Source organism: Rhinopithecus roxellana, chromosome 5 (genome assembly GCF_007565055.1).
Source record: "Rhinopithecus roxellana isolate Shanxi Qingling chromosome 5, ASM756505v1, whole genome shotgun sequence".
Classification (NCBI taxonomy): Eukaryota; Metazoa; Chordata; class Mammalia; order Primates; family Cercopithecidae; genus Rhinopithecus; species Rhinopithecus roxellana.
The window spans coordinates 67,283,168-67,295,028 of NC_044553.1; the positions used below are offsets into that span (position 1 = coordinate 67,283,168).

Genomic DNA, 11,861 nt, shown 5'->3' on the forward strand with positions numbered 1-11,861 from the left:
TGGAGAGGACTCAGCTGTGAGCCATCAGTAGCCAACACTCCCAGCAGCTGGGAAAGTGAATTGCTAGGTCTTGAAGGGAAATTTGAGTAGCATACTACTGCATACACTTCAGTGGATTTTCAAACAGTGGAAACAAGGCTCATGTAATCCTAATATTTAATTTTTTTTTTTTTTTTTTTGAGACAGAGTCTCACCCTATCACCCAAGATGGAGTACAGTGGTGCGATCTTGGCTTACTGCAACCTCTGCCTCCCAGGTTCAAGTGATTCTCCTGTCTCAGCCCCATCATGTAGCTGGGATTACAAGCGCCTGCCACCAAGCCTGGCTAATTCTTTGTATTTTTTTAGTAGAGACAGGATTTCACCATATTGGCCAGGCTGGTCTCGAACTCCTGATCTTGTGATCCACCCACCTCAGCCTCCCAAAGTGGTGGGATTACAGGTGTGAGTCACCACGCCTGGCCCTAATATTTAAATGTTAAGGGCCAAGTGCGGGCAGATAGATTCTCATACATGTTATCACTTGATATTTTTCTTTTAATACTGAGTCATTCACTTCAGAATCTGTATTTTAAACTCTTTTTTCAAGTGTGACAAATGTTCTTTGTTGTTTCCAAATGCGTGATGTAAGTTCAATTTCTGATGTAGCCTATAGAATCTCTATAAACATGACTTAAAGATACAAAGCAGGCTAGTGTTTATGTTGCTGTCTTGTATGCAGACCTGGAACCCCTGCCTGCTTGGGTGAGAGCTAACTATATGGCAGTCCCTCAAATCTTGGGCTTTTTCAGACCAGGGTTGGCAAGAGAACTGCACTCAAGACTCCGCTATCCTCAGTATGCTTTTCTTTCAGCCTCCCGGCCTTCCTGACAGCTATCAGCCTAGTCAATTGGACTTGGCAGGTGTGAGGAATCCAATTCAGCATCCCTGGTTTAGACCTTGAGCAATCTGCACTCATTATTTGCCTACTTAGCCTCTTTATCTACATCTGCTGGTTTTAGACCTGTTTTGGCACTAGTTACCCTCATCTCCCAATTTTAGAAAAAGAGGCCTTTGGACTCATTCCCTTACATCGAATCCTGGGATTTACTCAACATGCAGGCTGGATTTTCCTCCAGTTGGCCCATCTAATTATAGGCAGATCTCATGCTGTCTCTGCAACACTCTTGACCTCCCCACCAACATTTCTGATCAACCAGGTGACTGACTTCCCATTTGAGCTGAGCTGTAAATGAGTTTAAAGCAGGGATCACATCTGGCATTCCAAGGGCTAGATCTGTTAAGCAGCCAAGTTTTATTTGCCTATACCATGTTTTTAAAAAATTGAGCCAATATTCAACAATTTGGAAATTTCACCCACAATAAAATCCAATTTCTCTCTTCTCTTAAAAAAATTAGATGACCCAGCAATACAAACAAGCATTTCTACATGGCAACACTTGGCTCAAGCTGAAGAGCTACTGCCTCCAGCTCACCCAATTCTACACTCCCTGTTGTGTTATGCCTGCTCTTTCCGGTCACTTGTGTTGCCTGCCTGGATTCTGGAGTTTTCAACCCTGGTTTAAATTAGTGTTCCTCCCAGGTGATACTTGACATCCGGTGCAAGTTATTGGCAGTAAAGAAGGGCCAAAAGCATGCTGCAATCAAAGGAGAGGTAAAGAAGACAATCAAACCCTGGGTTTTCTATATTTCCTGAAGCAGAAAAACGAGGCTTGTCTCCTTTGTCGATTTCACAGAACAAATGACATTGCATCTGTGAAATGCATTATGGTTTTCAGCAGAGACAGTCCAGAGTGAATCAATGGTAACTTCTGCCACTTGTTACTCATCCTGTTGCCAAGGAGGAGACTCGGGAGACGTTAGGAAACTATGTGGCATGTTCCGTCCTTCCGGGTTATGAATGCTGCCAAGTGAAAATGTGGGATGTGCTGCCAAAGACAACACAGTCTTTTATTTGACACAGAAGAAAACAACATTCTGATTTCCCTGTCTTAAGAATTATTTCATCTACAGTCTGGCAAGGCATGCTTATGGAACTCACGGCAACCTGCTCCAGGTAGACTTTTTTCTTATTTTAAGGCTTACAGCAGATGAAGAGAACTCAGGAGGAATTAAAAATCAGTTGCTTCAGAGTAGCAGAGCTACTACTGGTGGGAGATAGGTGGGAAACAGTGAATGGGTTTCCCAGTGCAACATGAGAAATATTATTTGGTGTATACTCCCTTTCAATTTTAAAAAGCAAAATACCTTCCTCTGGCGCTTATTAATTTTTAAAACCAAAATACCTCCATCCAGATCTTCTAGTTTAAGTATGCCTTCAAATCAGTTGTAATGTTTTCCTGCTTTAAAAAGCAGGGGTGGGGTCACGTTAAACGAAAGAAGCATAGTTGTGGGGGGGGGTGGAGGACTGTCTTCCTTGCAGAACTGGGGATTAAGGGGCTGATGCATTTGCAGACTTCATTATGTTGAGTACTCTGCTTAGAGGTTGGTTCAATCTCTGCTCCCTCCACCCTACCCCCACGCCTTCTCTTGGCACATTACTTCCTGTAACATACATTTCTTAATTTAATGAGTTCATTAGTCTGTTATAGCTTTTCCATAGCTAGAATGGGCCAGAACAGTGATGAATGGTTTATCAGGAAAGTAGCTCAAGGGTAGGCCTTCATAGATACTGTGCAGCACCTTAATCAGGAAATCCAAAGAGCTGCTGGTGGGGAGGGGGGAGGGAAAGACATTTGGATCACGGGAGAATTTCTTCCCCTGGGTCTCCTGATTCAGAAACATTAAAAAATCTAATGCAGCTTTATTCTCCATCCTCCTTTAAGCTCTAAATGTCTGTCTTTTGGGCATGGACTGTAATAGACTAGGGCTTTAGGACCAGTTTCTCTGAGAATCAGCCGGTGTTCAAGAAGGGCCCTTGACACCATTCTGACTTAATGCTAGACACATCTGCAGCTACTTGGACAAAATTGACATTGTCTGGAGTGCAAAGCAATTGCCTAGCACAGCCTTAGGGAGCATTTACTCTTGAGCCGTGCTACCAGACAGCAAATCTTGACCTTTAGGAGTTCAGAGATTAGATTTCGTTGTTGAAGGCGTTGAAGATATTGTTAGGAATTTGTTGCTATTCAAAGCAGATATCAGGGGTTACCTATGGGTTTAATTCATCACATCAATCATTTCTGGAAGGTTCTTTTAAAGCCAAGATAGCTTCAAATAAAAACTAGGATTACTTTTACATTGATTGTCAGTAGTTGGTGAGGAGCAAAGGGGGAACACTTGAGATGCTGTTAAAGTTTTCGTATTTGTTCCTTTACTAGCAGGCATTCTGTGGTATTGGGGAGAAAGGCGTGTTTCTCCAATAGGCATTCAAAGCAGTTGCTGCAGGAACAGACAGGAAATGAGAATAAGGATTTGACTACTCTCTGGTAGAGATCTCTCAAGCCCTTTAACACATTCAGTGCACAGATCCCCTGCAGGTTATCTCAAAGTGCATCGTTTAAAAACAAGACCCATTTAAGCCAATAGGGGTTAAATATGTCTTATTTTGTTAAGCCAGCCTGCATAGGTACCCAGTCTCGCCCTCTGTTTGTGTATGGGTATGTATCTGTGTGTACATATATAGAATGTGCGTGTGTGTGTGTGTGCACGCACACATGTGCGTATAGACAAATTATTTTATCTGGAGGTCAGTTTCCCAGTCCTCTTGATCCCGAGGGTGTACAGAAAACATTTCTGAGGGTCTCTGAAAAGGAAGTCCTGTACAGTGGTTGGACTTCAGCCACGTGATTGTTTTAGAAGACTTGCACAATGATCTTTATTGATTTTTATTTACTATGCAATTGCTATTAAGCATTTTTACTCAGTTCTCTAATCCATAGTCAGTCAAATACCTTGAGACCTTATCTTCACTGTATCTTTTCACCTCTCCAAATTTGCTTCTTATTTCTCAAAAAGGGAGTTTGTACTAGATAATCCTATAGCACTGATTTTATCGCAGCTAGAAGGTGAGAGGAGCACTTTTCAAGGTAGATGCAATAGCAACAAAAGAAACAACTAGAGCCCGGGAAGAGAGGGGTTACATACTCTAGCACAGGTAGGGGGCTGCCACCCCATGGCATAGTAATGGAGAGCTGAGACACCAGTGAATGGTTACCTGCAAGTCAGCATATATCGCTTAAAAACTCAGGATAATGGGTAATTATTGTAAAGTATATTTTAGAAATATTTTTCTCTAGAATTGTCAGCATTTAAAATTTCATTGCTGGAAAGAGGAATCTTCATTATCAAGCATAGCTCCACAGCAGGTTGTTGCTTGATGCTGCTGAATATATGAGTCTTGCTCTGTCGCCCAGGCTGGAGCGCAATGGCAGGATCTCGACTCACTGCAACTTCCACCTCCCAGGTTCAAGCAATTCTCCTGTCTCAGTTTCCTGAGTAGCTGGGACTACAGGTGCCTGCCACCACACCCGGCTAATTTTTGTATTTTTATTCGAGACAGGTTTTACCATTTTGGTCAGACTGGTCTCAAACTCCTGACCTCAGGTGATCCGCCCAGCTCGCCCTCCCAAAGTGCTGGGATTACAGGCATGAGCCACCACGCCCAAATGAGATGCTTTCGTGGGAGGTGCATACCAGGTGATGCAATGCACTTTGTTGCTGATACTTCAACATTGTGCCTGTGCAGCACTCTGTAGAACTTCAATGAGGCAATGAAAAGAACCCAATTATCTTCCATTCCAGTGAAAGATGCAATTCCCAGGGTATTCTCCCTGTCATTTGCAGAAGACTTCCTATATGCCAGGCATAACACCTCATGAGGTAGGCCTTATTGCCTATTGGGTAGAGAGGAAAACCAAGATTCACAAAGATAAGTAAGTTGCCTAAGGATACATAACCACCAAGGCACATAGCTGGGATTCAAACTCAGCTCTGTCTCATTTAAAGGTTTTGCTGGCATCACTAAACCAAGCATGGCTCCCACATGGCTGAGTAAACTGAGATACATGCAGCTAACTGGCCTTGAACAAGTTGCAGAGGATAGCCAGAACAAGTATTTTATTCTGAGTCCACTTGCCTTCTTCTAAACTCCACTTCCATCACTCTATGTAGATTACATCTATATTAATAGCCACTGTGAATTCATAATTTGCCCAGTGTAAATACATATGCATGCACAAATATGTGCATTGTAAAGAATGATTACTAATCGCCTTTGCTCCCATGGAAATCTATCCATACGTGCATTATAAATGTGGCTGAGAATTTCTACCAGCCTTCAAAACCAGCCCTGTGTAGAGTTGTTGATGCTGCCTATGTACGAACTGTCTGCAGATAGTGATTTCCAGGGGAGTGATTTACTTCCCAGCAGACACTGAGATAGGGCTGGATCTCTTAGAATTCATGGGTAAGAATGTTGTTTATTTACAAGATATGCAGCCACACAGCCACTAGAGAGTGGATAAACCTAAAGAAGGTAATTGGGCTGAGCACAAAGCTCTGGATATGAGAAATGAGTGAATGAGCTGATTTGGACTTCTTTGAACTTATTTATGTTAAAAATATTTTTATTAAAAAGGCAATACATCTTTATTGTAGAAAATTGAAAAAAATACCAACAAGCAGAAAGAAAGAACATTCACTCACAGTTCTATTGACTAGAGATAGCAAAAGCAAACAGGTTGGGATATATCCTTCCCCATGTAAGCCTATGTTGTTTGCAAAAGGATTATAATATATATTCTGTTTTGTGACCAGCTTATTTCACTTAAAAATATTGAGATGACCTTTCCCTGTCATTAAATATTCTACAACATCATTTTCTATAGCTGCGTGGTAACTTACTGAATGGATGTATCATTACTTACATTTATTTAGTTTAATAACTTACCTAATGTGTTTCTGTCTATACAAGATGAATGGAAGTCTTTCAATACTACTACCCAAAACAGTGTTCCCAGGTCCTGTCCTCCCTCTTCATGACTAAATGGTAAATGGAAAGCTTCAGACGACGTCTTTTCAAGCCCTCACAGCAGGCCAGGCTCATGGACTGTGTGAGATAATGTTTGAGCATGTTCAGAGAACCCATGAAATAAGCCTGGGACTATGGTAATTCCCTTTCCTTCCACTCATGGAATAATCGTCCCTTGTGTTTCAAAGCCTCTATGGTTCCAGAGTACTTCCTCCTCTCTAGTTCAATAATTACCACTGGGTGCTGTGGTCATTGTAATCCTCCTTCCAGAAGGGAGGTGACTGAGTCTCAAGAAGCTGCAGTAACTTAGCGAAGATCACCCCAATGGTGAATCTTAAAACTACACCTGAACCCAGACTTGTAGATTCCAAGTTCACTGGAATTTGTCCTCCAATGCGATGCTGTGTGAAATGGGGAGAAAGAGGAAAGAACAAAACAAAAAAGAAGAGAGAGAGAAGGAAGGAAAAGAAGGAAGGAAGGAAGGAAGGAAGGAAGGAAGGAAGGAAGGAAGGAAGGAAGGAAGGAAGGAAGGAGAAAAAGAAAGGAAGGAAGGAAGAGAGGAGGGAGAGAGGGAAGGAAGGAAGGAAGGAAGCAAGGAGGGAGGAAGGGAGGGAGGGAAGGAAGGCAGGAAGGAAGGCAGGCAGGCAGGAAGGAGGGAAGGAAGAAAGGAAGGAAGGAAGGGAGGGAAGGAAAATGATAGGTATTTGTGGCTCTGGTAGTCAGAGGTGCAGGCACGGAGGGCAGGAGGTGTTCCCAGTCCATCCTGTACAGACCTATCTGTCTTCCTCCTAAAAAGACTCTCTCCTCTCAGAAGCCGAGGAACAGAGATGAGCAGCTTTTTCAGGTACACACTTCAGACTCATAGATCTCAAAAGACAAAGCTATTTCTCTCCCACTTTTGCAGCCACCAGATAATCAATTGCACGTACCATCTGCATGTATTGGTGGCTATCTCCCCTCACCTCACACTCTGCTGTCCTCACCCTGCAGGGAGAAGTGCTCATCACGGGGAGACACCTGGATCCATCCTCACTCCTGGAGGGCTGGCCTGAATAAGAGTAATTCCCCCAGAGCTCTGAGGGAGCCAGGCACACAGCCAATGGGCAAAACCTTCAAGGACAGCGATTTTCACTCAGCCCCTTGGTGGGCAGTGGGGTCTTAGACTTAGTGAAGGAACACAGACCTTGGAGTTTCTCTGTGTTTGTATCTCATTCTAACGCTTACTGTGTGCCTTGTGGAAGCCACAGGATGTTTCTGACTCCCAGTTTTCTTGTCCACAGAAAGGAGGGGAAGATTGAGCTAAGTAGTTGTAAGGATATGCAATAATATCAATAAAGTATATGTATATGCATTAAATGCCTGGCATCTATCAGGAACCCTATAAATGTTAGCATTCCCATTCTGGAGGTTACATTAGAGAGTGTATTAAAACCACGGATAGCTGTTCTCTTCATCTTAAGGGCCTCGTCTAAATCTGAGAGCCTATGATTTGGGGAGTTTATGTGTGTGTGTGGCAGGGCATGGTGATAAGGTAAACAAAGCTCAAAGGAAAAAGCTGATACTTTGAATAATAGCACTCTATCTAAATGCCTTTGGCATGTGAATGGAGTAGGCTGCTTTTCTCTAAAGCAGCAGCCACAGCTTGGCTGGGGAGTCCTCAACAGTTCCTCTAGAGTTTCATCAGTGTCTCCAAGACAACCCAGATAAATAGACAGTGAAAGCACAAATTATTTGCTTGCTGTGGAGATTTGGCAAGTCCCCTACCTGCCCCCACCCTAGTTTCTGAGCACTTCTTGTGTAGAAAATTAAGATCTGTCTTACCCTATAACTTAGTGAACTTGGTCAGGATGATGGGAACATCCTGAAAATAAAAATGCACAATCTGTTCTAGTGTTGCCTTTGGTTAGTGACTCCCTGAATGAGAGTGAGGTATTAAGAAGCTGTGTGCAATGTCAGCCCCTGGAGCTGAGTAGCTGTACTGTGTGGCACTGCGGTCTAGGCAATTCATGGACAGCATGTCTCACCTGCTGATGAAACTCCTGGGCAAGAAGATCGAGAAGTGAAACCTCAAAATGCACACCAGAACCTAAAGTTGCCAGAGGCCTCAAATCTGACCCTATCAGAAACTCAAAATGGAGATGTGTCTGAAGAAACAATGGGAGGTGGAAAGGTTAAAAAAATCAAAACATTCTGTGAATGTGGGGTTATCAGAAGCTCAAGATGGAGATGTGTCTCAAGAAACAGTGAAAAATGTACAAGTTCAAAAATCTCCCCAGAAATCCACTGTATTAACAAATGGAGAGACAGCAATGCAGTCTCCCAATTCAGAATCAAAAAAGAAAAGGAAGAAAAAAAAAATGGTGAATGATGCTAGGCCTGATACAAAAAAAGGCAAAAACTGAAAACAAAGGGGAATCTAAAGAAGAAAGTGTCGAGACTGCCAAAGAAACAGAAAATAATGTGGAGAAGCCAGATAATGAGGAAGATGACAGTGAGGTGCCCAGCCTGCCCTGGGACTGACAGGAGCTTTTGAGGATACTTCATTTGCTTCTCTATCTAATCTTGTCAATGAAAACACTTTGAAGGCAATAAAAGAAATGGGCTTTATGAACACGACTGAAATTCAGCATAAAAGTATCAGACCACTCCTGGAAGGCAGGGATCTTCTAGCAGCTGCAAAAACAGGCAGTGGTAAACCTTGGCTTTTCTCATCCCTGCAGTTGAACTCATTGTTAAGTTAAAGTTCATGCCCACGAATAGAACGGGGGTCCTTATTCTCTATCCTACTAGAGAACTAGCCATGCAGACTTTTGGTGTTCGTAAGGAGCTAATGACTCACCACGTGCATACCAGTGGGTTGATAACGGTTGGCGGTAACAGACCTGCTGAAGCACAGAAACTTGCTAATGGAATCAACATCATTGTGGCCACACCAAGCCATCAGCTTGACCATATGCAGAATACACCAGGGTTTATGTATAAAAACCTACAGTGTCTGATTATTGATGAAGCTGATCAAATCTTGGATGCTGGGTTTGAAGAGGAATTAAAGCAAATTATTAAACTTTTGTCAACATGCAGACAGGCTATGCTCTTTTCTGCCACCCAGACTCAAAAAGTTGAAGACCTAGCAAGGATTTCTCTGAAAAAAGGAGCCATTGTATGTTGGCGTTGATGATGATAAGGCTAATGCAATAGTGGATGATCTTGAGCAGGGATACGGTGTTTGTCCCTCTGAAAAAAGCTTCCTTCTGCCCTTTACAGTCCTTAAGAAGAACTGAAAGAAGGTTGTGGTCTTCTTTTCATCTTGTATGTCTGTGAAATACCACTATGAGTTTCTAAACTACAAGAATTTGCTCACCTTGGCCATTCATGGAAAGCAAAAGCAAAATAAGTTTATAACCACATTCTTCCAGTTCTGCAACGCAGATTCAGGAACACTTTATTGTGTACAGATGTGGCAGCAAGAGGACTGGACATTCTTGAAGTTGACTGGATTGTTCAGCATGACCCTCTGGATGACCTTAAGGAATATATTCATCATGTAAGCAGAACAGCCAGAGGTCTAAATGAGAGAGGGCATGCCTTGCTCATTTTGTGACCAGAAGAAATGGGGTTCCTTCACTACTTGAAACAATCCAAGGTTCCATTAAGTGAATTTGACTTTTCCTGGCCTAAAATTTCTGACATTCAGTCTCAGCTTGAGAAACTGATTGAAAAGAACTACTTTCTTCATAAGTCAGCCCCGGAAGCATATAAGTCATACACACGAGCCTATAATTTCCATTCTCTGAAACAGATCTTTAATGTTAGTAACTTAAATTTGCCTCAAGTTGCTCTGTCATTTGGTTTCAAAGTGCCTCCCTTTGTTGATCTGAAGATCAACAGCAGTGAAGGCAAGCAGAAAAAGTGAGGAGGCGGTGGTGAATCTGGCTATCAGAAAACCCAGAAAGTTTATAAGTCCGAAATCTTTATACACATAAGCAAGAAATCATCTGACAGCAGACAATTCTCTCACTGAAGACACGTCTTTCTTTCATCTTGAATAACTTCACCCTAAAATGAATTTTCCCCCTTGAATTTATACAAGATTTGTATAAATTGACTTGGGTTGCAAGTACTGAGCACTATTACTTCTATCAAGTCTCTTTTTCATTTTTGGGATATAAAATAGGCTTTAAATTTGTTGGTCACCCAAGGGCAAAGCAAGAAATCTCTGGTCTTTCTTGTGATTATATAATATTTTAAATATCCCCATGTACACACAAATGTATGTTATTGTTTTAATATAATTCTTTTTGTACCTTTCCTTCTTGCTATGTGAAGATTTTTGTGGCGTGGGTTGCTGTGTCAACTGCTGTAAAAGGTGACCTAATGTATCGGGCAGCTGGTGGTAATGCAGAAAGGAGTCTAAGGTTATTTTTTGTTTTTAGTTGTTTCGTGAACCTTGACAGTATCTCATGACTCCTCCTGAAAATGCTGCAGTATAAAGGAGCAAAAAGATTTGGGAAATACCTAAGAAGCACCTTAGGATTAGGGTGGCATTGCTTTTATAGATTTTTGATTTTAAAGCAATGAGCCTTTCTCAGGTGTTTTGTATAAAATGTCACTAGCTATCACAACATTTAACAGGTAGGGTGTAGGAAAAGGGTAAAACTGAGATGGTTGAGCCTCATTTCCATCAATAGAGGTGCAATACACTGCATTTCTTCGTTTGGTACCATAGCAAAGATTTTTAAAAAACAGAAAGAATGGTGATGCTCCTCATTCAGATTTGTTTAGTTTAAGGTGGTTTGGATTTTGGTAAGCCTTTTCACTCTACCGAGTACTTAGAAGACAAGGCTGCCAACTACCTTGAACTTGAAGCCAAGCCATCAGACAGTGCCCAGTACATATTAATGTTAGCTTCTTTTTGAGAAAAATTACCTCTTCTAGGCCCTGAAGCAAAAAATGCATTTGCTATGAAGATTGAAAATGAACAAAATTAGAAAAAACCACCGAAATCAGTGATTTAGTCAAATGGGTTTTTTTTGTTGTTGTTGTAGGAGCACTTAACTTCTAGTGTGTTTTGTGTAGTATGTAACTACAAAATAGTACATTTTGTAGCAATTCAAAGCCAAAGTTGCTGGCATCATTTTGCTCTTGTGCTGGTTAATCATAGGATCCCGTTAAACGTAAGTGCACTGAGAACATTAAATGTAGAGGGAACTGTTTGGTAAAGAACATTCCAGTAGGAAAAGAAAAGAACAGTCTTCATTTCTGGGCTTGACCATCATCACCCTGCTGAACCTGTCTTGGGTTTCCAACCTTGACTGCTGGGCTCCTGGCTTGGTTTCTTGGATTCCTATTTCCCGGTGTGTGATAACTCTCTCCAGGATCATGTTTTCCTTTTTTATTTCAGAAATAATATTTCTAAAAAGATGAAAAGGGAAGAATATTTAATTACTGAGCAAAAGTCATCTAATTTTTGGTACCTAATCTAATTTTTATATGCATGTTCATGGTCTTTTTTTTTTTTTTTATCAAAAATGAAAAGATAGAATGAAAAATGAAATGAAATGAAACGAAAAGATAGAAATGAAAAATCTTCTATCTACTACTTGTAACCAGTTTGTTTCATAACATGTAAATTTCCTGTGTCATTAAATAATTACGTATAAGAAAGAAGCTGTGTTCATCTTTTAGGACGAGAGCATACCGTTCCATTCATCCCCAGGGTCAGCTTGCCTCCAGCAGCTACTGCTGCCGGATATCAACACAACAAAGAGAAACAGATGCTTCGAAGAACTCGTATCACTTGGAGGAGAGTCCAAGGAAAAGCACCCTGCCTGTGAACTATTTTTTGATGCTAGAGCAAAGGTTGGCAATCTGCAAAATAGTGAACTATCAAA

The 11,861-nt window shown here is 41.5% G+C and overlaps 1 pseudogene; it reads left to right on the forward strand.

Annotated features, from left to right (window-relative positions):
* Window positions 1-7,985: 7,985 nt before the first annotated feature.
* On the forward strand, window positions 7,986-9,991 carry LOC104670878 (annotated as a pseudogene).
* The last annotated feature ends 1,870 nt before the right edge of the window (window positions 9,992-11,861 follow it).